Consider the following 27,451-nt stretch of genomic DNA (forward strand, 5'->3'; position numbering starts at 1 on the left):
ATCCTACTCTTTTTTCAATTTGTACAAAATGACCACTTTTTTTGCAGTCTATCCGGCTACACATACATTCTCCCTCCTGTGTAGACTGCCTCCACCATTTTCCACATGGTCACATCACAGGGAGATGTGGGAGTGGGCAAAGGGAGGAAGAACTATATTTTAGCCACCTTGTGTACCATATATTCTTACATAGAACATGCCCCAGAATAAGGATGCACACCTTGTCTTTGAAAGGCAGAAGGGAGAAAAACCATCTTTTCTTAAAAATACTGGTAAGTAGCAGTGAGTGAGTACATGGCAGCAGCTAGGGAGCCCAGTGTGCTCATTGTGCCTCTCTCTGTGGAGTATATTTTCAGTCTCTCCACCCACTCCCTAGCAGAGCATGCAATACAGAAACTTCCATCACTGTATTTCTTCACTTATATGCATCCCAGTTTCCACCAACTGCTTCTGGGGGAAAAAAGGTGTTGAGAAGCACTGACCAAAAAGGAAATGAGTAGCTCCCTGGTGTATGATTTGGAAGACTTGGACTCTATTTGTAGCTCTCCTATTGGCTGGCTGGGTGCTCTGCCTCAATTTCCCTAGAAGCAATGCTATGTTTAGCCCTATAGGCAGCATATTGGGCAGCCACAGCATCTCTGGGCAATTCTTCCCTGGAGGCTCCTTCACTTGGCTCCTGCCAGGGAACTAACTCCTGCTGGCCTGAGCCCTGGGCCCTGCCTTCTTCCGCTCAGCTGAGCGGGTGCAGGTGCAGGCTAATTCCCTTGATAGCCTGCCGCCATAGTAACCTGCACCTGTGGGGTTTCTGTCTGGCTCTTAGGGCCCTCTCCCTAGGCAGGTTTCTTCTCTTAAAGGAGCAGGTGCTTTAGTGCCCTGTGACAGTACCTAAATTTGATACCTGCATTCACAGGTATCAAATTTAGGCACGATTAGCCTAATTTCACCATTTTTAATGTACATTAAGGACATGCATGTGTAGATGCATGCCTGTAATGCACATTAAATTAAATTAGGCTAATGCTCATTAACATGTCTCATGTAGATGCACCCTATACCACTCCACCACTGTGTAGGGATCCTAAAGTGAGCGTAAATTTTGTTCCCATCCACTTTAAAGCTACTTGACATTGTCAGGATGGTAAATATAAATGAGAACCAGTCCCATTGCATTAAAAATCAGATCACCTTGAGCGTGGGACCCACTGGGAGAAGCAACATTTTCCAGCAGAATGCTGTTTTGTTTGCTTGAATTAAAAATGTAAATATTTTTAGGCTGTGAATGAAGAATGGAGAGAAAAGGAAAGATTAAAAAATATTATGCACTTCCGATTTTTAGATTTATGCTCTTCCTCATAAAAGTGTGAGTGACATTTATTTGGCTGGCTGCATAATCCATGTTAACAAGACAATTAGTATGTGATGAAAGTTATTATTTTCCTCGGCACGTCAATGTCGGGGCTGCTGCTGGATTTGGAATAGAGCCTTGGTTCATTTCTTATTTGCAGTAAAAGATAATATTGAATTTTTCTCCAAAGATCTTGACAGCATGTAATTAATACTTTTCTGCTTTAAATAAAATTGAGCAAAACACAACAACCCAGATAAAAAAAATCCGACAAAAATGAATATTTCTTTTTAAATTGTATTTTGAGTGAATGTAGTCCTTGGGAAAGGTAATTGATTGACAGTTATGGGTGACTGTGGTTCTCTGTTTATTCACAGAACAGGTAAATGGAGCATCAAGCTTTCTCAAAGCACCACAGCATATCTATACTATGATGTTTTTGCTGGAGTTTCTTATCATTGCTGGCACTGGTGCAGCCCCATTTATGATAAAAAAATGGTTGGAAGCACAGTGCAAACAAGGCTGCACAAGTCTTCTCTTTTATCTAACACTCATTTGATGGAGTGAAGTCACAAAATGCCTAACATGGCAGTGGTCACCACTCCCTTGACTCTTTAGACTTCTTTGCAATTGTAACTCCTAACTGGTTGATGGTGAAAAAACCTGGCAAAAAAATCCCTGTACTAAACAAAACCTGTGTGTGTGCTATAGTGCTTCATGTTACAATGAATGCACAAAAGAAGCTCAAACAAGTTACATCATTCTCAGCTGCTAGAAATCTTTGGAGCTGCATTGCAATCTGCACCAGACCAGCTGAGATCTGGGACATTTCTCTCTGTTCTGTTCAGTCCCTGTGGTTTCTTCAGGAACCATTAATTACCAGATGTGGTGTTTGTCTACATGCAGTAGGAATTGGATTAAGACCACTATTCACACAGTCCTGAAGTAAGCCTGTGGCCTAATTACTGTCAGATCCTGCATTTAGCTACATCAGAATAGGAATCCAGTGGAGAAAAACTTTGCAGTATGTTATCAATTTGTACCTCAATTTCCACAACTAAAATGGAAGCAATGCTATATGCTCCTTTGTAAAGGGAGCCCTGACTTTCTATTTGCACACGGCCATGATGCTAATGGGATGCTACACCAGTACAAATAATAAGTTGTAGAAGATATCATAGCAATATGTACATGTAGGTAGCCTGGCATTTTCGATTATGAAAGATTTTTGCAATCATTTCTTGGGAAGTTCTGACATCTGTAAGCGCTTGCTGCAGACTTGTTGAAATTCAGCAGGGAGAAAGTCCTCAGGCTAAAGAAATGTCTTTTCTTTGTCCCATGAGATTTAGCAGAAGGGTGGGATCTTGCTGAAGGCTTGTTGGGTGACCCCATTTTTTAATGCTTTTTTTTTTGTACAACTTCAAAGGGCTATGTGGGGAAATGAGGAGTCTCAGCTGAAAGCTGACATGCCACAGCTCTGAACCATATGAGAAGCCATGTCTGGCTATTGGAAACACCAAAGTATGGGGGACTAGTGCACCGTTGGGCCATGAGGGGATTTGGTAAATGTGTGGAAGGGTGTTGCCACATCTGTTTCACAAGAGTGTTTGTGAGGTTGCCAAGTCAAACAGTTAAACATTAAGCCATGCCAAAATTTGAGTTGTAGAGAGAACTTTAATTTGGCCCCCTTGCATGGATGCATTATGATAGCCTTTCATTCAGGGGCAGGCAAAACAGAGCCTGCAGGCTGGATCTCGCCCACAAGGCCATTCTATCCAGCCTGCAGGACCCCTAAAAATTTTGGAAATTAATATTTATTTGCTCCTGGTTGCCTGTCAAAGATGACAGGAACCAGGGGATAGAAGGACTTTGGGGGAGCTGCAGAACCAAGCAACCCAGCCCTGACCCACCTCCAGCCATTTCCTTGCCTTTCTGCCCCAATGCTGCTCAAGTGCCACATAGCCCTGGGTTGCATCACCGGACTGGGGACCATGGGCCGTGCCAGTATCCTGGGGCCAGGAGCAGGAGGGTGTGTGTGTAGGCAGGGGCAGAGGGTGTGTGTAGACATGGGCAGAGGGTTTGTATGTGTATAGGCAGGGGAAGAGTGTGTGTATAGGTAGAGGCAGAGGGTGTGTGTGTGTGTGTGTGTATATGTGCGTGTGTTTTTAGGGTGAGTCCCACATGCACACCCCACCATACACATGCACTCACCCCCCCTCGCACTGCCATATACACAGACCCCCCCACCCACACCCCACATAGCTACCCTCCATCACACACACTATAGCCACCCTCCCCCCACATACAGCTTTCCACAAACCCCATACCCACCCAAACCAACATAGCCACACACATACACGCATGCTCCCTCACCGCACACCCACACCTTTCCACACCCTCCCTCACACCCCACATACCCATACACTCACAGCCCCCAACAAATCTATAACCATCTGCCACAACATACAAGAGTAAGACTTCATTTTAAGCTATTGTGCAACACCTCTATGTACATTATACAAACATATGTAAATCAGGACAAAAATATTTTTTAAAATCAAATTAATGAATGTTGTAGATATTTTCTTTTAGAATATAATTTGGTATTTTTCTGCTTCTGAGATGGCAAAACCCCTTTCTGAAAGGAGTACATCTGGGGGCAAGAGGAGGGACTTCTGGTGGCAAAGGTCAGGGGTTAGAGGGCTGGACTTCTGGTCACAAGATGGCAGCCAGGGAGTGGGGTAGCTGTCAAGGGATGGGACTACCCATGTGGCCCTCGACAGCTTGCCCAAACTTGGTAAGTGGCCCTCCGCCTGTAATAATTGCCTGCCCCTGCTTTAATTTCAACTTTGTACAGTATTTATTTCCCCACAGGGATCCTGACTCATTCAGTGCATGGAGCAGACGGTGCTTAGATAATGAATCAGGACTGCATGGTAAATGAGGCTATTAGTGGGATTACTTCATTTCTATTAGGAGTCAAAAGGTGTGCAGTTGGAAAGGAGGCCACCTCAGGAAGACACAGAGAGACTTGAAATTCAGGGAAGAAAATGGCATGTAGAATTCAATGTTCTTTCCAACATAGTTTCTATGTGATCCTGGGCAAACTGCTGGTAGGTGGTTATTCACCCCATGGTCCTCAGTAATACTGGGAAATCAAAAAGCACACACTGGTGTTTGATTTGCAGAAGTAGAGAGTGTTCACAACTGCAATTGAAAAGCAATGGGAGCTCTAAATCCTCAGCACCTCAGGGAGCAATAGACAATGAACTGGAGGAAATAGTATAGCAGTGGGCATGCAGAGGTCCTGGGATCTTACACTGGTTCTGCCACTGTTTTGCTCTGTGCTTTACCTAAGTCTCCCCGTCTAATAATTCTGTCTTGTATCTCAAGGAAGTTATGGAGATAGTGATTAGTATTTGTGAGGCAGAAAGGTAGTGATCACTCTACAAAAGACTACAAGGAAATGAAGGTTCAATGCATGATATGCAATTAGCAAGCCAGGGTGCCTCTTTGTACAAGGATAAAAAATATATTAAACAGCATTCTGGTTCTCTGAAGGCTGTATAACCTATGTTCTGAATGAGGCAGGGGTTCTTCAGGGAAAAAAAAGAATACTATGTGATGAAAACTTGCCTTAATTCATCTTCATGAATGAGCTGAATAAGAGTTGTGCAAACATCATGGGAGGTGACATGTTGGAATTGGAGCAGGGGGAAGCCCTATGTCAACCAAATGTCAAATTCACGTCTGCATAATTCCATTGAGTCTAGTAGAGGTAAACCAGGGTGAAATTAGGCCTGCAATCTCTGACAAATAGCAAATATGGCAGGGAACGTGCTGAAAAACTTCACAGAGATAAAAAGATTTGGAGTTAAGTATGAAAAATGTAAGTTCCTGGCAGCATGACAACCCCCCTTCAGAATCCTGTTTCAGTTCCTATGCAAGATTGTTTTCTTGAAGAAAGTCACTAGCTTCCTAACCAGATGCTGCCATGACTTGCACATATGTGTGTCTAGTTATGCATGCAGACATAAATGTCACTGCATTGTCTGTTTTCTTTTGATTCAGAATTATAAATTTTACCAACCCACTACCTGAAAATAAGCTTTAGTGAGGATTTTTTAATCACACTAGAGCTGGCTCATGTGGGAAAATTTAATTTCGCCTGTTGGCAGACTGATATGTCTTCTTTCTGTTCAATCTAGGCACAGTTCTGCTGCAGTTAAGTCATCTGTATTTTTAACTGCAGCAGGAGCAAAATCAGTCATTTTTTGGTCATCTTTAAGAGGACTGCTGTCAGACCACATGCCCGGATGAGCACGTGAAAAGAGGTTAATTCCATCCATCAGGGGATCAGGCTAAGTCACTTTAATCAAGACATGCAACTATGAGCTTTGCCTCTTACTGACTCCCCACAGATTTTTGCAGGAACAGAGGTTTCTGTGTTCTCTTGCTGGTGAAGTGCTAAAAGAAAATTGTCCCTAACAACTCTAAAAGTAAATAATTTCTGCAAGGTTTGTCATTGTGTCTGGGTGGATCATTGTTATTATTTTCATAATTATGCTATTCTCCATCTGCTTGATGAGGCTGATGTCTGGTTTCATCTGTTTCTAGCCAATCTTTCCCCAGCATCTCTGCAAAAGGCAGCCAGACTATGCCGCAATTAGGCCATTTTCCAGACATATAAATGACAGTGTTTAATGTGTGTGTATTTGTCTTTTATTGGTGAGAAAAGAACCACTGCTTCAGTTTCAAGAAACAAGCAGCTCCTTGGGAAGAAATACCTAGTGTGGTATTGTAATGGGTCTAGACAGAACTGGTGTCTTTGGGAAATCTCCCAGGACAGCGATGGTGGAAACAATAGTGTAGACAGGGCTCCAAGTCAGTCATGAGTATTTAATCGCTGTGGGATCAGGTAAAACTGCCTGGAGTCTTTTTCCATAGTATCATTCCTACTGTGCCTACTGTGGGTAAAGCTTCAGTGTTGTTTCAACAGCATTGGGGAATTTCCTCCTAGTGGAAGGCTATTGAGTTTCAAGAACTGGTGGTGAGTTCCTAGGAATTGGCACCAGGACTGCAAGCACAGGCACAGTCACTGCAGTGTGCAGTGGCTTGAGTTTCTCCCAGGGTAGAGTTTATTTCTTTTTTTATTTACATGATAAGAGCACCAAGACTCAGAGGGAACTTTGTTGGACATTTCAATAGGAGAGTGTTTTCTTATGGTTCCTTAAAGGCAGTGGTTCCCAACCTTTTTTATATTGTGGACTGGCATGGGAGTGGGATGGAGCACACAGAACTGGCTGCATCCATCCTGGAGCTGCCCCACTGCCCAGCTTTAACCCCACACATGCTGCCGGCTATTTTAGAACATAGCTGCTGTGGTTCCCTTTTCCCCAAATCTGTACCAGAGCTCTGAGACGGAAGGAGATGGATATTGGGCCACCACCATGGAGGAGTCCTCTGGGCCAGATCTGTTCAACCATCTCATCCTGTTTCTTTTCAGGCTATGTCAAACTACGTTCCCATTGTGTCCTAGCAGGGATGCTCCCAAGCTAGTTCTTCCCACCTACTTTGACCTTCATGTGATAAATCTGGAAATGTTCCAGTGCAGCTGTTTCAGGGTTCTCTCAGTGGCCATTCCCGAGCACACTGGAGACTGAGATATCAAGAGCAACTGTTCCTGTAGCAATGCATTTCTGGGTTTGAAACCTGGGAAAAGGTCTGGACAGCAAGGGCATGCTTGAAGACATGCTGGGTAGGACTGTGTGAAATTTTGCCTGGTGTTTCATTTTGAAGCTGTTTTGATGTGTTTCAAGCTTGAAACAGTGAAATTGAAATGAAACAAAAGCCTCCAAAACAGCTTCGAAATGAAACAAGGGCACTCAAAACGTTTTGAAAGTTTCAAAATGTTTGAAGTTTCAAAGCCAGGCTTACTTGGCTTCAGTGCTGCACCCTCCTTGGGTCAGCTCTGGTGTGGGGGTCAGCTCTGGTATAATCCTGGGGTTGGATCTGGTGTGATCCCAGGGAGAGGTGGGTTCCTGCACAAGCTGTTTTGCCCCGGGCCAGACCTGACCCAAGGAGGGTGTGGTGCCTGGGGCAAATCAGCTCATGTGGAGACCCGCCCCTGCCTCGATCCCGCATGGGCCCCCACATGAGCTGATTTGCCTTGGACTCATACCAGAGCTGACCTAAGGAGGGTGCAGGGCCCGGAGCAAATCAGCTCATCGGGGGCCCGTGTCCCTAGGAGCACTGGCACAGCCCCTGCAGCCCTCCTGGGGGAGTGGGTGGGCCCCCAATCTGCCTGCCAGATGACAGGAGGCTAGTGCTGCTGGCTGGCACCAATGGCAGCACTGATCTTCCCAGCACTGGGTGTGGGCTGCACCCAGTGCCATTCCAGGCAGCAGGAGCAGCCTCCTGTCATCTGGCAGGCCAATTTCCGGCTCCTTCTGGGCTTGCAGGGGGCTGCCAATCTGCCTGCCAGTTCACAGGAGGCTGGTGATGCTGGCTGGGGACAGCACTGGGTGCAGTCCATGCCGGAAAGATCAGTGCTGCCACTGGCCCCAGCCAGCAGCACCAGCCTCCTGTCATACAGCAGGCAGATCAGGGGCTTGCCTGCACCCCTGGGAGGGCTGTGGGAACTGTGCCAGCCTCCTCAGGGTGCAGGTCCCTGATCTGCCTGCCGGATTACAGGAGGCTGGTGCTGCCAGCTGGGACCATCAGCAGCACTGATCTTCCTGGTGCTGGGTGCAGAATAGCTTATGGGCAAAATGTGGAAACAGCATTGAAACAGTGAAACAGTTTTGATGAAACAAAATGGAACAATGCTTTCAAAATGAAACAAAACTGGAAATGAAACACTGTTCTGTTGAAATGTTGAAACAGAAGTTGAAGCAGAACCGTGCTGTTTCGCACAGCCCTAATACTAGGGACTTGATATAAACCTGCCATCTTTAAGACAGCAACCAACACATTTTTTTCTGCATTTGTTCTCTCCTCTTTTCTATTCTGGATAGTATTATTCAAGCTAGCTAGTTAAAGCTTGCTCAGGTACCTCTGGATAGGTGTCAACCACTACAGCATAGATATGCCTACATGGCCAGAGGGAGGAGGAAACAAGGAGAATAGGGTTACTATTACTATTGCAAACATCCTAAAGCTATATTGATACATTGCAAATGAGCATTGTCAGGTGACGCCAAAACACCTCAAAAACAGAAGTCAGGGCCTGGTTGAGCAGACCTTCCATCAAGCAAAATTAAACTAGTGGATGAACATAAAGTATACATAAAGCAACGCTAGGAGCAAAATAGCAATTATTCCTAAAAGTAGTTACACAGTAGTTTATCCTGGAATGGTTCCTGCTAAATGCATCCCTGATACTGGACCTAACTTGCAACATAATTAGTGTCACAAACATCTTAAAGCTAGATTGATACATTGCAAATGAGCATTGTCAGGTGATGGCAGAAATTACATGGGAGCAGCTGGAAATGATCTCTTGAATCTGAGATGTGGCACTGCATGGTAACTATTAATAATAACTCTGAAAAACAAAAGGGATGTCCAAACTAGCACCATATATAGTAGGTAACAGTGGGGAGGTATCTCCTTGATTATGAATCTTGATACCGGCTCCGGGGCTCAGATTCTTGGGTCATACAAATTACCATAAATTAATTGATTTCAGTACTGGTCCAAGTTTTTGAAGCTTTGTTTTCCAAGGTAGAGGGTTTCTTATCCTACATACTCTTGTTGAAGTTGATAGTTCAATACTAAGTTGTGTAATTTAGCATAGGATTTCAAGTCTGAGGATTTAAAGGAAGAGTTAACCAGTTGTCTATTAAGGGTTATACTTTGCTGATGTATCAAGTCCCAGACTTCCAGTTCTCAGATGTAGATTGCATGTGCAAAAAAATGCACATCTTACTATGGAATTCACTTTACAGTTCTGTTTGTGCACACTTTTTGTAGAAGGTAGATCAGGCTCCAGATATTTGATCTCTAACAGATTATGCATTTATGCGATCAGATTTTGTATACGGTGTTTTATTTCTACTGGGAACGTTTGCCAGACACATAATTTGTTTCAGTAAAGATATTGTTGCCTCTTCAGCCTGAGTGGTTAGCTGAAGTTTGGAGTCTGGCAGAGTTATTTTTGTTAGGATGAGAAAACAGTGATATGAATCAGCTATATTTTAATGTAGACTTTTTATTTACCAAAAAACGTACACACAGTCTTGCTTCCCAGAATACATAAATGATTAACAGTAGGCAGTCTTCTTGCTCAGAAATCAGCAAGTCTGCTGCTCCAGCAAATTCTGCACCCAAAACACTGCCCCACTGCTTTCTCTGTAATATTTGCATCTTCTAGCTTCTGCCTCCAACACACAGCACCTCCAGCTAAAATCCCAGGCCCTGCAATTAGGAAGCTGCCTCTGTCCATGTAAGAAGTTCACCTCATGCTTTCATGTGTTTTCACTTATAAAGGGCCTTGGTTCCTAGTTTCTGAGCATGGAGCAATACTTGGCACATTGGCTTTAAGGAAATCTGTGATTGTCTTTTGATGTAAAACTTACCTGAGAGCAGCCACTAACACCTGTTTTGTATAGTAACAAGAAAAAAATGAGTCCTTCGTGAAGACTGCCAACAAGAGGATGGAGTCAGTTTTGATAGTGATGATACCGATGAATGGTTCATAGCAGCCCATAGAAGAAGGGAATCCTCCATTAAATTAAAGCCCACCACATTTGGAAGAAGGAAGATGAACTATTGCTTTTTTGAATCTTCAGCTCACTGCTGCAGGAAATTATGGAAGCAAAGAGTTTAAAAAGGTTTTTAAAAAGAAAGTTAGCAATGACCCATCTAGCATTATGCAATTGAATTGTCTAGGATAAAATTTACAAGAGCTTTGCATTCTTATGCATCAGGCCATAAACTAATTACTATCTTTTGCCAGAAGTTTTTTTTCCTCTGTGGCATTGTATTGCCAGTTAGGTCCATTGCTGAGGTTTGATGCTTTTCCTCCAAAAAATACATTCACAAATGAGAGTCATTAGGAACAGAGTACCGACTTGGCAATTGCTGCATCCAGCAAGATCTTATCTGAGATCCACTATTCATAGCACACAGGCTGATAGTAACACCACTCAGGTTCTGCATGAGTGACAGAGGTAAATGCCTTTCTAGTCCATTATTTGTCTTCTAAGATATGTAACAACTCATCTTACTGGAGTGATAATCCATTCCTAGCCTACATTATTTTACAACAACAGCCTCTTGCATCTCCTTAGACCATCTCCTTCCCTCAATTTTAGCAAAGTAACTTTGTTTGGAACTGCAGTGGTCTCCTGAGTTATTAGCTCTGTCCCTGTGTCTAATAAAGGAGAGGTTGCTTGGTTATAGACAGTGAAAAACAATTTTCAGATGTTGCTGCTACTATCAGCAGGGTGTAATAGAAACTCATTATAGTTCGCAAGTCTAACTTAATTACATTTTTCTCAAGAACACTATGCTGGCTCAGCGTGGAGTGGGACTCATCTACATACATTCAGGCTCAGGCTTATCAAAACTCATTAATATCTCAGTGAAATCATAGAAAAAGCTATTGGTCCTTGCGCTCAGCTAAGCAGTCTGCCAATGAGTGGGTGAGTTTTATGTAACATGGATCTGGCTAGGAATACCAAAACTCAAGATCTGGTTTAAACGAGAATAAGGTGGTGTCTTGTTCTTTTTATTGTTGTGATTCTCCTTGGGTAGTAACAATGGTTTAAAATTAACATTTTCTTTCTCTTGGCCAAATCTGGAAAGCAACAGGTGAGAGAACATTGATTGAAGGGGAAGAAATCAGCCATGGAAAAACAACATAATTACTTTCCTCTGAGTGGATCCCTGTAGACAAGTCATTGGTGATGCTGTTATTGATATCATAAATAGGGTTGATGTCTAGAATCATCACTGGAGAAACACAGTGCTGATTGTGAAAGGGGAAGAGACAGCCCCAACCCGACTTTCCTGATCACTCACTGCAGGAGGCCTACTGAGTGGTAGCTGCAGGTGCACGCTGGGATGGCAGACTCAGGTGCACCATTTTCAGAGTAGCCTAAGCCTGCAAATCAATGGGGAGAGGAGGCAGGGCCTGAGAGAGGAGCGGGCCCATGAAAAGGTGGCCAGGAGAGCAGCTAGAGGTGGTGTGAAAGAGAGAGAGCCAGGCATTGGGGGAATGCTGTGAGACATCGCTGGGCAGGAGGAGCTGCATGCTGAGGCAGTGACACACCCTGGTGAAACCCCAGGAGGAAGAGTAGAAAATGCTGCCAAGTATGGCAAAGAAGGGGCAGCGGCATGCCCTGGAGAAATCCTGGGAGGAGGACCGAGAAGCGCCTCTGAATGAGGTGAAGAAGAGGCAGTAGCACGCCACAGAGGAACCTTGGGAGGAAGAGCAGGGAATGCCACTGAGCATGGTAAAAGAGAGGTGCAAGGCACCAAGGACAGGGGGAGTGGGCAGTGTGTTACAGAACCACCATGCCAGCAGAGAGCCAGCCCCTGAGGAGGGTCGGAAGCACAGGACCAAGCCAGGCAGCAGATCAGTTGGCAGTGGGGGGCCATGGGACTATGGCAGCCTACTGCCAAAGGTGGGGAGCTGAGCAACATCAGGGTGAGACCAGGAGTGACCCAGACATACCCAACCTCAGGTCAGATGGGGCCAAGATGGTGACCACCCATAGGAGGGCCTCACGTGATGGCTATAAGGGGTGCAGTGGGGAGCTGCTGAGCCTCTCAGGCACAGCTTAAAGGGGAAGGCAAGAGGCACCTAGCCAGGGGCCTGTGGTCCTGGAAGGCAAGACCCAGGGGCCCACCAGTGAATCCTGATTGATTTTTGTTGATGTTTACTTCTGAGTTTCCTGTTCCTCAAGATTGAGTTGAGTCCAGTTGTAGAGGCCACAATGCACAGATAAAGGATGGCTTACAAGGAGCCAATGGCCAGGAGTTCTCCACCCCTCAGTGGCAGGACTTTACAGATGAGAAGCTATCATCTGTAAGTGAGACCTCAGGATATCAATGTCTGTCTTGGCCATGGATGTGGTAAGAGTGGGGTAAAAGGGAGGTGGGAGCCCCATGAAGAAACCAAGGTGTGGGATCTCACAGGCCACCTGCCAGGAACTGTCTCCCAAGAAGAAGAACATCAATTTGAGGTAGGTGAGTGGGAACAGCAACCAGAACGTGGGACCCCCCAAAGTGCTAACTCAGGGTCCCACCGTGATGTTGCTGTGGGGCAGGGTGCTGGTCAAGTGGATCCCAAGCCCTGCAACACTTACCAGTGACACTGATGCAATTCTTGTTTCTATTTTAAATAATGTAAATGAGGAGGTTGCAGGAAGGAAATATAAGACCAGGAATTATCCCACTGGGGAGGCAGCGGGAGGGGCAGGGGGAATGGGATGACAAAGGAGATAGGAAATAGTTCTGAAACAAAACAGGAATAATGAACAGAAGATCAGAGCTGGTAGTATCTTCTTATCTTCTTATCTTTATGATGATCTACACAACTTACAAGGGTTACCACTTGGACAATCAATAAAACCAGTGCATTTTATTATTTTTTTTGTAATTACATGTATTGGCAATGTGATAGAAACATTGCAAAGGATTGATTCACAGATTTATTTCCCTATGAGCTGCTTGTGGTTTATTAAGAAGATCAAGGTAACAAGTGCTACATTACTGATCATACCCACTGGGACATTTCCCTTCTTTATTCTTGATGAAAACCTGTTGTCATTATTTTATTTTCCTCTTTTTTTTTTTTTTGCCTTTCCAAAAGGTACCTGTAAGTGCAATAATGAAGTCAGTGTGAGGAGTATCAATCAGGGCTTTTAAGTGGCAGACACAAGGGTGGACACGGGTGTGGGTGTGGGAAGAGGCATGAATGGGTCAGTGTATTAACAAAGTGCATTTATTTGCTACTGCATTTCCTTTCAGGCTCAATGTAGAGTGCTGTGTGGATGACTCTTAGCACTGTTTGAAAGTTAGATCATCTTCTACTGCTAATACCTCTCTTTGTAAGGGAACCAAGACGGCCCCTAAAATTTGCAGGGCACCATGCAAAAGTACAGCCCTATGGTACACCTCTTTCCTTGAGGATCCTGATAGTAAAGGCAGGAAGAAACCTGATGTTCTTTAAAAATATGTTTTAGTGGAAGAAAAGATGATGCTCTTGGTCCAAGAGAATAACCAGGAAGCATAGCATGAGCATATGCTGAGAATGGTGGGTGGTTCCACAGCCCAGATACCTTAATCCTACAGATCATTTGAAGTAGTGCACAAGGTAACCTCAAGGGCAGCAGCCATTAAGAAACTAGCCAGTACAACATGGGGAGCCAACTTCTCTACCTTGAGAACAACTACACTAGCCATGGTTTATGCACTAGTGGAATACTGCTTCTCTGTGTGGGCAAATAGCGCCCACACTCACAAAGTGGACAGTGCCCTGAATTCTGCACTATGAACAACGAATGGCCATCTGGTATACACGGAACATGAAAACGTTCATCTTGGCAGGAAGGCCCCCCCCCATAACATCAAGAGGTCTGGAATATTGCTTGACTTGGCAACCAAGGCCCAACAGGAAGATCATCCACTACATGATATGATTAAAAAAAATACCTAATGCAGAAATATCTAAGAAGCAGAAAACCCCTACTAGTAACCACCAGAACCATCATAGAGAAAGCAGGAGACACTATACTGTCATCATGGTCCCAGAGAAGGTGGGAAGAGCAATGGAATAATAACCACACCCCATTACACAACTACATACAAATACCATCTTCATACCCTCCTGGTCATAAACTCCCATGGAAGGCATGGGTAAACTTGAATTAACTGTGATTGGTTTACGGAGCCTTCAGTAAAATCAAACATAAAGTGGGCCTTACAAACTCACCATCATGCCCATGTGGCAGAAGAGATCAGACAGCCCAACATATATTAACTGACCCCTCTATATGGTCCACTAGAGGGAGTGAACAGTCTGAAACATTGCAGTAATACTGATGGATCTACTCTTAAATTGTTGGAGGAGTCAACTTTCTGAAGTCAGACACAAAATAAGAACAAGCCGGAGTAGCCATTTTTTGTGCATGTTCCTTCAAAGCTTCATGTTGTTCTAGTCGTACTGAGCTTGTCAACTGATCCTCTCAGGTACAATGCAGCTTGAAAGCGAAGAACAAAGGAATTTCTTAGCTACAGGCACTGATTTAAGAATAAAATTCTCATGTCACAGATCTCTGCAAAATAATACAGTCCTGAGATGAATGCCTACCCCATATAGTTTGATTTCATTTCAACTGGGAGTCCAGGGCCTTGTTAGCATTTGGAGATAGACAAACCATCTTTCATCCTTGCCATTCTTTTTCCAGGTTCCTTCCTGCATGTGGTGGTCAGTGGCTCTCAATCTCCGTTATACTCAGTCTCTTTCCCTTTAGCTTGGGGCTTGGCCTGGGAAATTCCACCTTCCACCTGTAAAAATCTCATGCAGAGGAAACTGCTATGTTCTTGAGATGGGGCAGTTTGACTCGTATATCTATAACCTCTGTATTGATCAAACTATAGCTGATTGGAAAGCTTCCACCTCTACTACCTAAGACAGTAAGCTGCACTGCTACAGACATAACTAGATCTCATTTTCCCATTTGCTGACTGACATGCATTCACTCACAATTAAGCATAGCATAAGGGACTGGGGTGTAGGTGGTATGGCCTAATGGTTAGGCCACCAAGAGATAGCAGGGCCTGGGGCTGGGACAAGGGACTGGAGCCATATAGCAAAGCTAGAGGGAGATCTAGAAGCAGAATCCACAATATAGTCCAGGGTCAGGAACTGGTGGGGGAGGTGGGGAGGTTAGATACCAAGTATGAATCCAGGGAGCAATTCACAGGGTAAAGTCCAAAAGCAGAGCCAAATCAGGGTCAGGAGCCAGGAAACAGAACTGCAGGGAAATCCAAAGCTGAAGTCTAGAACAAAGCCAAAAACCAGAGTCAGGAACCAGGGGCTGCTATACATGTGCTGGGAGGCTGCTCTAATGTGCTGTAATGACAGTATGTTGGAGCAGACTCAATTAATTGTGTCTAATGGGATGTGGTAATTACTGAGCTCCAGCAGCTTCCAGTGTCAACTATATCAGTGTCTCTGCACTGAAAAAATGGTTCATAGACATTAGGGGCTGGAAGGGACCTCACAAGATCATTGAGTCCAGCCCCTCTGCCATAGGCAGGAAGTCTTTGGGAATCAAATGGTCCCAGCAAGATAAACATCTAAACACATCTGAATGAACCCAGAGTAGGTACCTGCACTACTTCGGGGCGGGGTGGGGAGGGGGAGAGTCTGTTCCAGATCCTGGACACTTGGACTGTTTTTCCTTATGTTCAGTCTAAATTGGCCTTCTAGGAGTTTGTGGTCATTGGACCTTATTATTCCCTGGGGAGCTCTGGTGAACAACTATTCTCCCAGTTCCTGATGCACTCCCCCTATGTACTTAGAGGCTGCCACCAAGTCCCCCCTGAGCCTTCTCTTCTCCAGGCTGAAGAGTCCCATGTCCCTCAGTCTCTCCTTGTACGGTTTGCTCTCTTGGCCTTTGATCATATGGGTGGCTTTCCTTTGGATTCTCTTAAACCTATCCATGTCCCTCCTGCATGTTAGCTGGGCCTGCCTGCTTGGGTCCAATTGGCTAGGACCTGACTTCAAGGACCTACCTCTAAAATCCACTCATGACTCCTGGCCCTTTTACATTAGGGCACTGGGCTCTCCGGTCCCTTAACACTGCACCCTTGTGGCATTGGGGTTGTTGAGGTTTCAGCCTTCAAAGGCTTTGCTCCTTGTTCTCTAGCTAGGCCTCCCAGCCTAGGCCCACTAGGTAGGACCTGACATTGGGTCGCTAGTTCCTCACTACACTCTGGGCTCTTTGCCCTATGCCCTGTATAGTTGTACCTGCTATGGCACAGGGTTCTCCAGCCCTACAGCTGTGCCCCTTGGATGCTAATGAGGTCTCCACCTCCCCTACAGCCTCAACCACAAACCACCCAAGTAAAATAGAACAGTGTTTCTCAACCCATGGTATGCATACCCCTGGAGGTACATAAGACATGGGCAGGGGGTATGAGGGTGCTGCATTTTGATCTTTGCCTGCTCTGGCCGGAAGCTCCAGCCACTGCCGCTCCCACCGTGTCCAGTGCACTGGGGCTTTCACTTCCCAGTGTCAGTGTGCTGGGGGATAGGGAGAGAGGCCCTGTGCAGGCTGCTTTACCCCAGGCCACAGTGGAAAAAGTGGGACTCAGCTTGTGGTGGTGAAACTGGAAGTGCCACGGTGGCACTTCTGGTTTCGCTTTTGCCACGTCAATTGCCAGGCAGTATGTAAAGTACCAAAGGTTGAGAACCACTGAAATAGAACATAAACAGAATAAAAATAAATATAAAGAAGGCAATCTGCCCGCTTATTGCTCCAGGGCCTCTGCCTCTGCGTAGAGTTGCTGTAGCTTCTCTGGAAGTTCTCAGGAGTCCACTCCATCAGCTGACCAGGCTGCAGGGCTCAGCTTTTAACTCCTGCTCTGCTGGCAGGCTGTGCCCTAAAGGGTTTGGTTTCTAGTAACAGGGCTAGGGTTTCCTGTTACAAGCACGTCTATAAACAACCTAGGAGGCTTGGCACAGAAGAACTGTTGACCGGCCTGCAGACCTAGGACCCTAGCCGGTGCTAAATGAAGGTGATGCTCCCAGGAGCCAATCAGAAGTCTTGCTACTCCTAAGCTGGGGCAGAGTTCATTAACTGGGACTTGCTGCAGATGTGGCTGCTGTGGTACTTGGATCAGACTGTCCTGCCTGCTGAGGGTCCCTGACAGCACTTGGCCCAGACTGGTACACCTGATTAGCATCCCTGATTCATAGTTAGTTCCTTGTGTCTTCAGGATGTTCTCTCTCATCTTAAATTATACATAAATCCATAGTCCTAGGTCAGGGGTTGGCAACATTTTTGGGCAGAGTGCCCAAAACACCCCAAACTTGATTTGTAAGATGCTGGTGTGCTGGGGCAGACAGCAGGGGAGCCACAAGGGGCTTGATTCTTGTGGCAGCACCATCCTAGGTCCTTCCCCACCATCTGTCTGGAGGTGCGTGTGCCAAGCAAATTGCATTTGCAGTCGATGCTCTGGCAAGTGTGCTGGGGGGTGCCAACCCTTGTCCTCAGTAGTTCTCAAAGAGGACTGTCCATACCCACACACTAAACAAAACGACCTGTGCTTTGCATTTGAAATTTGCCAATCAGTAAGTCATTTTCCTTTTAAATGGTTGCATCTGCTGCTCAGCTTTTAAGAGCCAAAATCTCCATGTGCTCATACAATGTAACCCCATTAACTTTAATGGAGTTGCCTAAGTTTTCCATTATGGCAGAGCTTGGCCATATTTATATACATCTCTCATGCATGCACACACTAAAAGGATCAAGTTGAGCATGCAAAAATTAAGAAACACCAGAATTAAGGTTGTCTATGAGGCCTCAGTTCAAGGACTTTATGCCCATGTGTTATGACAGTCTTTAATTGCGTGATCACATACAGTTTTTTTCACCACAGGACCCCTGCCTCAATCAGTGCACAGAATAGATAGGACTTGCTGAACTAGTGGTTATTGTGTTATTTATTAACATTATTTTAGTGCCTAGGATTCTCCATTTTGGAGCAGGATCTGATGTTTCTTGAGGCTGTACAAGCACGAGACAATAAGGCTGTTCCTGCCTAAAACAGCTTAGAAAATATGGGCATGGACAGATGGCAGAGCACAAGGAGATGCTGTTGATCAGCACGATATTGGTGGTTTCAGTGAAATGACTTTGTAGATATTTAAGGGATGCTGCTCACAAGACCAAGGGTTAGAATGGGAGAAGGTCTGGAGGTGTTGATTTGTAAATATAAAATGTGGTCCATGACAGCTGATCTCACCAGTCAGTCAGGTAGGAGTCAACTTCTTAATACCAAATAAAAGAAAAGTAGGTTCCTCATCCAATCTCAGGTATGTTTATAGTGGTGACTTACTACACCAGGCAGTGTCATGATGATGCCTGTTTAGGAGGCAACATGTATGGAGTAGCATAGTGTGTTCCAGCTAGGCACTAGTTAGCAGTCAGTCAGTAGTATAAACAAGCCTTCACTGTCCCTTACCATCTACTTCCTTGTAGTCTCTTTGCCCAGCCAGCCCAAGTAGCAATTCTGAGCTGACACATGCCCAGGGCAGACCGAACCACCCTCCACAGTCCATGAAAGTACAGAAAGTACAGGAAAAACACATTTCTTGAACCCATCTCTCTCTCCACAATAGATGAACCGTTTATGGGGAAAATCCAACTTCACCATTGCCATGGCTCCTCACAGTCAGATCAGAACTAGTAGCTGGGAGGGATCAAGGATGGCTCTCCGGGCCATGTATAAATGGATTTCATAGAAACTTACAACTTGGTCAGATAGGACAAATTTGGATAGATTTGGACAAAAACTTCCAGAGTTGTTCACTGTGTGTGATTAATAGATAGTGTACAGGCAGTGGTAGATGTTCTCAAATGTTCTCAGTTCCTCTTTCCCATTGGAAATGGGAGCATCTAAATGCTAGAGCAAACCAGGAGCCAGAGGCTTACGTAAGTGAATTCAACAAGTTTAGATTCTTTTTTATAAGGTGAGTGACAGCTATATACTATTACAGCTGGCTTCAAACTTCTTTTTTGCCTTTTGGAGGGAATGACCACTCCTCTTTTTATAGCAGCTCCAGCATCACCAGAAGGTGTGGGGGAAGGTAGAGCATCAAGAAGGATAGAGCTGATATTCAAAAACTCACCTGTCAAATTCTTATGGCAGTTAACAGTGAGGAAATTCAAGCTGCAGAGGAAGCAGGACATAAATTCCATCATTCCTGTTATGACAATCCCACTGCAGAGGTGTCTTGTGAGCTTTAATACCAGTGCTCTGCATTTCCAATGCCAGGAATGAAATATTCCTTGAGAAAGATGCCCCTTATTTCCCTCTCAGCCGTGTAGATTCCCCCTACATTTGCAGCCTTTTCTTGAAGCCCAGCACCATGGCACAATTTCAGATTAACTTTGGAGGAGATAAAAAAAGGTGGTGCAGGATAATGTAATTTAGACATTGCAGGGATGGAAAAGAGAAGCTGTAGTAAGGAATGCACCAGATACACCTTTATGTAAAGGGAAACAAAACGGGGAAGAGTGATTGCTTTGTCTTAAGGCTTCCAATGCCCTCAGGAGTACTTAAATATTAAGTGTGATGTAAGACATAATTTACAGAAATAGATCAGCCCCGGGGCCAAGCCAACTCACATTAGTACTTTTCTGCTTTTTACTAATCCTTTGAGAGCAAGGGAGACCTCTAAGAATTTCTTTCCCAGCATGCATTTCTGCAGCTGAAGCTTCAAATATGTCAGAGCAAGACAGCAGCAGCAGCTCTAAAATGGCCAGCTTGTAATCTGTCACATCACTTTCTGAGCTGGCTAGTGTCCATATGTTTTCAATCTGGACTTTGACATTTGTGCAAATAAGGAGGAAAAGTTAAATGAAAGAAAAGGTATTATGAGTTTTGTGTTGTTTCCCTAGTAGTTTGGCTTTGGTACACATTTCTGAGTAGACGCTCACAGAAAGAAAGAACAGTCAAATCTGAGTGGTTTTGCTTCATGAAATATCATTCTAATGCTGATCGCTACATAAACCCCAGGAGATTGTATAATACTTTGCATTTCCATCTTACCTTGCAGCCTGAGGATCTCCTATGGCTTTGCACATGATTTAAGCCTATGATGTAAACAAGATCTATCCCAGTTGCATGGATGGGGAAAATTAAGATAGAGAAGCTGACTCGCTTTTGCCTAACACCTTGTTTTTTTCAATTATTGTAGTGAAGAGTGAGTGAACTGCCTACCAGTCTGATTTGGTTATTTACATGCATTTTACATTCATGTAAGTTACTGAACAGGTGAAGAACAAAGGTGAATCAGTCCCAGAGAGCTGGCTAGCTGGGTGCATTAGAAAAATATCATTAGGTGCTTCTCTACATGTGGCAAAGCGCTTTTAGTGCCTGCCACTTTAAGGGCTGAGAGTAGGTAGCAAGGCAGCCGGCAGATGTGGGCCCCTGATGAGGTGGTGACACGACTATAGGAGGTCACTGCAATAGGAGGAGTGGGCTGAGCAGCCTCCATTTTAGCTCAGGCCCTTAGGAGAGCCAGCAATTTACTGGCTGCAGCCATGGAGAGAACACCGCCTGGCTGAAGCTGCGGTTCATAACAACTTGGAGGTAAGGACAGGAGCTGTGGGGATTGCAGGAGGCTCCTGGTCTTGGGGCATGACTGAAAACTATATCCTGATGGGGTAGAATGGTCTGGTGGGTCTGACTGTGGTGGGGTGGTCCCCAGGAACTGCCAGGCTAGTTGCCAGGCTGAGGCCAGGACCAGGATGGTCAAGAGGGCTAGAGTGCCCACCATGAGGGATGCTCAGAGACAGGGGACGTGGGGTCCTAACTGGCCTAGAGGTGGGCCAGGGCCTGTGTGGCCAAAGGTCCCAGAGGAGAGCCACACCCAAGATGGAAAGAGGACTAGGGAGCTGACAGTCCTGCGTGATGGTGGGGATTGAGTCCACCTGATTAGGAGGGATCTAGCTGGGGTCCAAACACCATGCTTTGAGGTCCAGTGTGGGACTGAAGCCACATAGTGGATGCCATCTGCGAGGCATGGGGCACGGTGTAGGGACGGTATGGAGCTGTGTATAATGCCCTTGGCATCTGAGCATAAAATGGGCAGCCTCCCTCATTTTATACCAATTATTTATTCAACAAGTCATGGCACGAGAGACATGTGGGCAGGCTGATGCTGAGACCTGGCCCTGAACTGGCCCCATATTACAATTTTAGGGCCTAGCAGCTGAGGTCCCAAAGCCAGTTGGTATAATTTGGCATAGGTCCATTGACTTCAGTGCAGACACACTAATTACTGCCAGCTAAGAATCTGACTCTTGAATTTTGGATGTGATCAGTACTCCCCACTCCAGCTGAAGTCAATGGATTCACTCTTTTGAGAAAGAAATCTTAGAGACAGCTCAGAACACTGTCTTCCCTGGGAATCCTTGGGCTGCCCAAAAATGCAAATCGTCAAAGTAAGCTTCCCCACTCAGAGTAGAGGCCTGGTGGTTACTGGATTGTGCTGCTATACTCTTCTAGATCATTGCTTTTCCTACCTACTGACAGTAGGGTGCAACCTACAGGAGCCCTTTCATTACTTTAGCATATATTGGCCCTACACTGTGATAAGTGTAGGAGTGAGTCCAATGATACATTTAGATGCAGCTCTGAAAATTGGGTCCTACTTCTCTCCCATTAGAGCACCCCAAAACTGAGTAACCCAAACTTGACTGAAAATGTTGGTGCATATAAACTAGATTGTCCATCTTGCGTTCAACAGCTAGATAAAGTAGCCCCTGCCAGACTAACTTACTGACTCTATTTTATCTATTTACTGGGGCAATAATGGAATGTAATATAGTACTACTTAATGCATCTCTTACAAGGAGGTTGCCTTTCCTCCTTGATCTGTCTTTCTTTCTGTTGTTGTCCATGGTCATGATAGTGAAGAGAGTAAGGCAGTACTCACTGAATAAGTTCTAATTGCCTTGCTGCACTGGAGGTTTGAGGTGGGTTCTGAGAGAGTTAAGTGGAGATTGTTTGTCTTAGTATAATCCTGCTGATGTATGAAAAAATGGTAATTTCCAGCCTTTCACCTTCAGTGATGCTAGCAGAGCTGACCTGGGATGCTGGCTCAAATGTAGTTAACGAGACAGTTTGTATCATGAAGTTGGAGGAGTCAATACCAATGAATATTTAATTGGTAGAATTTTACACTGCCACCACCAAACTTTAGTCCTAATTACAGCCATTAATAAAGTCCTGCCAACACCTGACTAATGAGGATTAGACACTAGGGCTGTGCGAAACAGCACTGTTTCATTTTGACTTCCATTTTGACATTTCAAAGGGACAATGTTTCATTTTGCTATTTCAAAGCACTTTTCTGTTCCATTTCATCAAAACTGTTTCACTGTTTTGACGCTATTTCGATGTTTTGCCCATAGGTTATAACAGGGAATCACAAAAATGCCTATACATTTGTCATTTATTTCCTGATTCAAATGAAAACAGTAGGTATGGTAGCCCTGGGTGAGGCCACAAAGAATGTCAAATTTCAAGGATATAGGTGCAGGGAATTCTGGGAAACTGCACCTCAAGATGCTGACAAGCAAATCTCACGACGTATGTGAGTGTTAAGGCAGAGTGATGTGAAAACAGCAGGCATAGTAGCCCCTGCTGAGGCCATGAAGCCTGCCAAGTTTCAAGGATATAGGTGCAGGAGTTTCTGGGAAAATTCACTTTGTCACAGAGCAGGGTCCCTAGAGATGGCCATGATACCCCTAGGGCCCTATGACTTTGCCAGCTCCACCCTGCGGGTGCCTTCTCTTCTTACCTGCTGCCATGTCTTGTTGGAAAAGACAATAGATAGGGAGGCTGCCCTTGAGCTTCATCTCAGTCACAGTCCTAATGGACCACACTTTACCTCAGCCTCCTCTGAAGTACCTTTTGGGGAAGGAGACCTGGCTCTAGGAGAAACTTGAGGGGTGTGGAGCACAAACTGAGATTATTTTCCCTCCTTCCCTAGAATTTGCTATGGCACTTAGATCCAGCTCCAGCTCTTCCTCTGGCACTGGAAGGCTCAGGCTGGGATGTAAAATGGGGGTGGAGGAGACTGTCATGGTGGTGCTGCTTGTTGTCATAGTGGTGGTGGTGGTGGGGTTATAGCTGGTGCTACTGGAAGGAATGCAGACTCAGGCAGTGGCACTGCTTCCCTCTCCTTGCTGCTAGTAGAACCAAAAGCCTCATACCTGCTAGTTGTAAGAAAGAGACCATGTCTCAGTTTGGGAGTGGGGGGACTTATAGCTCTCCCTCTACCCCCTCTCCCACCCCTCCATGAAGGCTTGCCAGCTGCCTTTCCAGCACATTTTATAGTGTGTTTGGTGTGCTAGAAAATCTGTGTGCTCTTCTGTAACATAATATGTATTTATGTAATATATGTAGATAATTGTATGTATATATTTATGTAATGTATGTATTTATTTATGTAATAAATAAAATATATTTATGTATGTATGTGTTCCTGTATAAATTGTATATTATAATTTGCAATATATGTTGTGCTTTCCTGCACAGTGAATGGAATGCAACTATGAGAGAAAGCACAGATTTAGTTTTTGGGAGAAAAGAATCAAAATAGACTAACAAAAACAAAAAGAGAAGTTTTTCAACAGGTGTAACAAGGGGCATTCTCAAGGCCAGGGGGAGGAATAAATTGAAAGGAATGTATATAATTATAAAGGGTATTAGGAAAGCAAAAGGTGTTGGATTCCACTTGCTAGGAACAGGCTAGAAAGTAGAAAGTGATAGCCTTTCTGATGCTGCTGAGCTTCTGGAAGATACAGCCCAGTAAGCTGACCCCAAGGTTCAAACAATGCTTTTTATGCTGTTTTTCTGTTCCTCCCACAGAGCACTGGGATTGGAAGGGACTTCAGGGAAGGATCAGAGTCACTGGCCAGCTATACAGTCAATATCAGAGCATTCATTCCCCACTCCTCTTCCTTAGTTTCTGTTTAACCGCAAGCAAGCCTGGCTTCAAAACTCAAAATGTGTTGAAACATTTGAAATGTTTTGATTGCTCTCATTTTGTTTTGAAACTGTTTCAAAGCCTTTCATTTTGTTTCAATTTTGCTGTTCTGAGCTTGAAACACATCGAAACAGCCTTAAAATGAAACACTCTGTGGCAGGGCACTGTTGGTACCTGCCACTTTAAGGGCTGAGCCAAGCAGCCAGCAGGTGCTTGCTTGTGGCAGCCATGTTAGATCTCTGGCCACCTATATAAACAGAGCAGTTCGCTGTTGGCAGGGCAGGAAGAAACATTGTCTGATTGCAAGTCTGTATGAAATATCTTGGAGGTAAGGGCGGGAGGTTCCTAGTCCTGGCCATGACCTAAAACTGCACCCTGCTGGGAGTGGGTGGTTTGGTGGACTTCCAGAGGTGCGGGAGCCCCCAGGAAATACCAGGCAAGTTACCACCCCAGTGAAAGGCGGGTCAGGGCACCTTAACCCCTAGTCCCCACATCACTGTGGGTACAAGGGGGCCAGGCATGGCTATAGCCACCTGAGCCCAGGGAGGGTGTAAGACCCAGAAGGGGCCAGGCATAGCTACAGCAACCTCAGTCCCACTGGGGAGGGATGTGTCCTGTAGCCCCAGGGAGGGTGTGGAGATGAGGAGCCCCAGTGAGGGGGCAGGTGTGGAGCTCCTGTGAGGGGGAAACCAGAGGGCTGGGAGCCCAGTGTGTGTGTGTGTATAGAGTTGCCTGGTGAGGGGCGTGGGATGTTGGGCAGAATTAGCCCAGGGTTCAACACAAGGTGGGACCACTCAGAGTAGGGGAACTCGTGGGAACTGAAGGGACTGTGTGGTGAGGCCAGCAACTGAGTAGTGAAGCCTGATGGCCCAGGAGGATCACTCAAGGAGCAGCAGGGTGGTGGAGTGTGGCCCAGTAATCGGCAGTATGCCAGAGGCCTTGGTGAGAGAGGGGCAGAGTGGAAGAGGCCTCCTGTGAGAAGGAAAGTGGTATGAGTGTGCGTGGACTCCAACTTTGGACTAAGTTTGCTCTGGTCTCAGGCTGGGAGTAATTATGTCACCTGGATACCATCTGAAAGGCATGGGCTGCAGTGTAGGGGAATAACGGAGCTGCAGATAGCACCCCCTCGCATCGGGGCAAGAATGGGCAGCCTCCTGCCTTAGTAAGATCCAATTAAGAAACAACAAGTCATGGCAGGTGAGGAGGCAGGTGGCTGGCCCAGAACAGGTGGGTGGGCCAATGGCAGACTGGCCTTGAGAGTGCCCCCTGTTACACCTGTTGAAATTTTGCACAGCCCTACTAGGCACCATTTTGATTTAATCTAGGTCCTTTGTTTTCTTGATTGTGCAATGCATGTGGCAGGTGCCAGATTGCTGATTCAGTGTAGGGTGATCCTCTAGAAGGAGGGTCCCAGTGAGATTAACAGAGGACCATGGGAACTGCCTTAAACGGGACATATTTGGAGAAAATGTTGAAAATGGCACCACTTGGTGTTGAAATGAGTGCTTGCCTTTTGTGGAATTAGATTTTTTTCATATCCCCTCAGGTTTTCAGAGGATGGCTGAAGGGTCCTCTTCTGCTGTAAGAAGTAATGGCTTTCATTGTGAACAGGAGTACAGAAGAAGTGTTTGAATACTCATTGTTAGATATAGCATATTGTCTTCTTCCATCAAACTCTGAGCTGCCAGGTGCATATACTCCTAAAATGAAAGGGTTGAGCAAATATTATGCTTTACATAGGCAACATAGGTTACCCTTCTACCAAGCGGTAGTCACAGATGGCTTGCTTCCCTGGGATACACATCCCCATCTCAAAACAGACATTAGTACCTTATTCTGAAGAAGCATTTCTACACCAGGAATTTACTCCATGAGGTTAAGGCAGAAAACAAACTCTCATACTAGTAACAGCACCCCCAGAAGAAAACAAAGCACAAAGATAACAATGTTACATTTCTTCAAGGATCAAATATCCTTTGATAAGGAAGACCTATTAACCAATAGTTTTAAGTAACAGTGTAATAAGTTTATAGGAGACTTTTACACTTAGCAAAAAATGCGTGCAAATGTATGACAGAACTGCCTGGCTGCTGCCACCAAAACACATCATCTGTAGCAGGGCCGTGCAATGCTTTGGTTGCTGATTTGAATTGGTGGAGATTTGGCCCAATTCAGTGGCTGAATCTCTGAATCTGAATCAAATCAGGAGATCCTTTAATCTTTCTGAATTGAATTGGAACCCTCCAAATTGATTCGGAAAGATTTCATGATTCGGACATACTTGGCTTTAAATGTTTTTTCTACATACCCCAGGGTAGCGAGCAGCTCATGAATGCTGAGATGTTGGGACAGATGAAGCATCCTGTGGGAGCACACAGGGCGGTCCCCAGTACACTCAGCAGTGGATGTGGAAGTGGACCAGAAGCACTTCCAGTCCACTTCCAGGTCCACCGGGGAGCACATGGGGGGACCCCTCCCCCATCCCCTGGCTCGGTGACTGGTGCCTCCTGTGTTGTACTTCCAGTCCACTTCTGGATTTGCCACTGAGCGTGCGGGCCCCTCCCCCCACATTTCTGTGGGATGCTCCATTCACCCCGCTATCACAGCTTTCACAAGTTGTGCCTGGTATCTTGAGGTATGTAGAACAAACATTTAAAGCTGTGTCTATGGCCAAATCGCTGATTCTCCAAATCAGCATCAAATCTTCAGATTCAGATTTGGCCGAATCAAATTGGGACAATGGTCTGAATCAACAAATAGAATCACTGTCCCCAATTCGGGCTGAATCCAAATCTGAATCAAATACAGCCCGTTTTGCACAACCTGAATCTGTAGTGATCTGCATGGAAGATGCAGGAGACTGTGAAATAAGTCAGACTGTTTGCTCTTGGCTTGAGTACTAGCTGAAGTTTCAGCACTGCAATAAATAGATCTTGATGAAGAGAGAGCTTAGTTTTAGAAATGTGTAGTGCTCTCTTGTTACTAGCACATGGTCTGTGAAGCATAATCTATATATAACTCATTTAAATGTTATTGTATTTTTTCTGACTTGGGATGACAGCATAATTTGAATTTGGTACTTGAAAGAAACATGAGCTTCTACCACTTCAATTAAAGGACTGAAGTCCCAGTGCTGTAAGTTGTTTTGCATGGCTGGATCCCCATTGATTTCTGTGGGTTTCCATATAGAACAATTTGCAGATCTAAGACCTTCAGCTGGATGCAGTTGCAGAGTAGCAGTGTGTAAGGAATATCTGTTGGTACAGTATAAGGATGTGCAGTGCAAGGTATACCTGCGGAGACTAAAGGCCATCATCTATATTGTAAACTGGGGTTCTGGGAAGCAGCTGTGAGTAAACCCT

Source organism: Crocodylus porosus, unplaced genomic scaffold, assembly GCF_001723895.1.
Source record: "Crocodylus porosus isolate Cpor-Errol unplaced genomic scaffold, CroPor_comp1, whole genome shotgun sequence".
Taxonomy (NCBI): Eukaryota; Metazoa; Chordata; order Crocodylia; family Crocodylidae; genus Crocodylus; species Crocodylus porosus.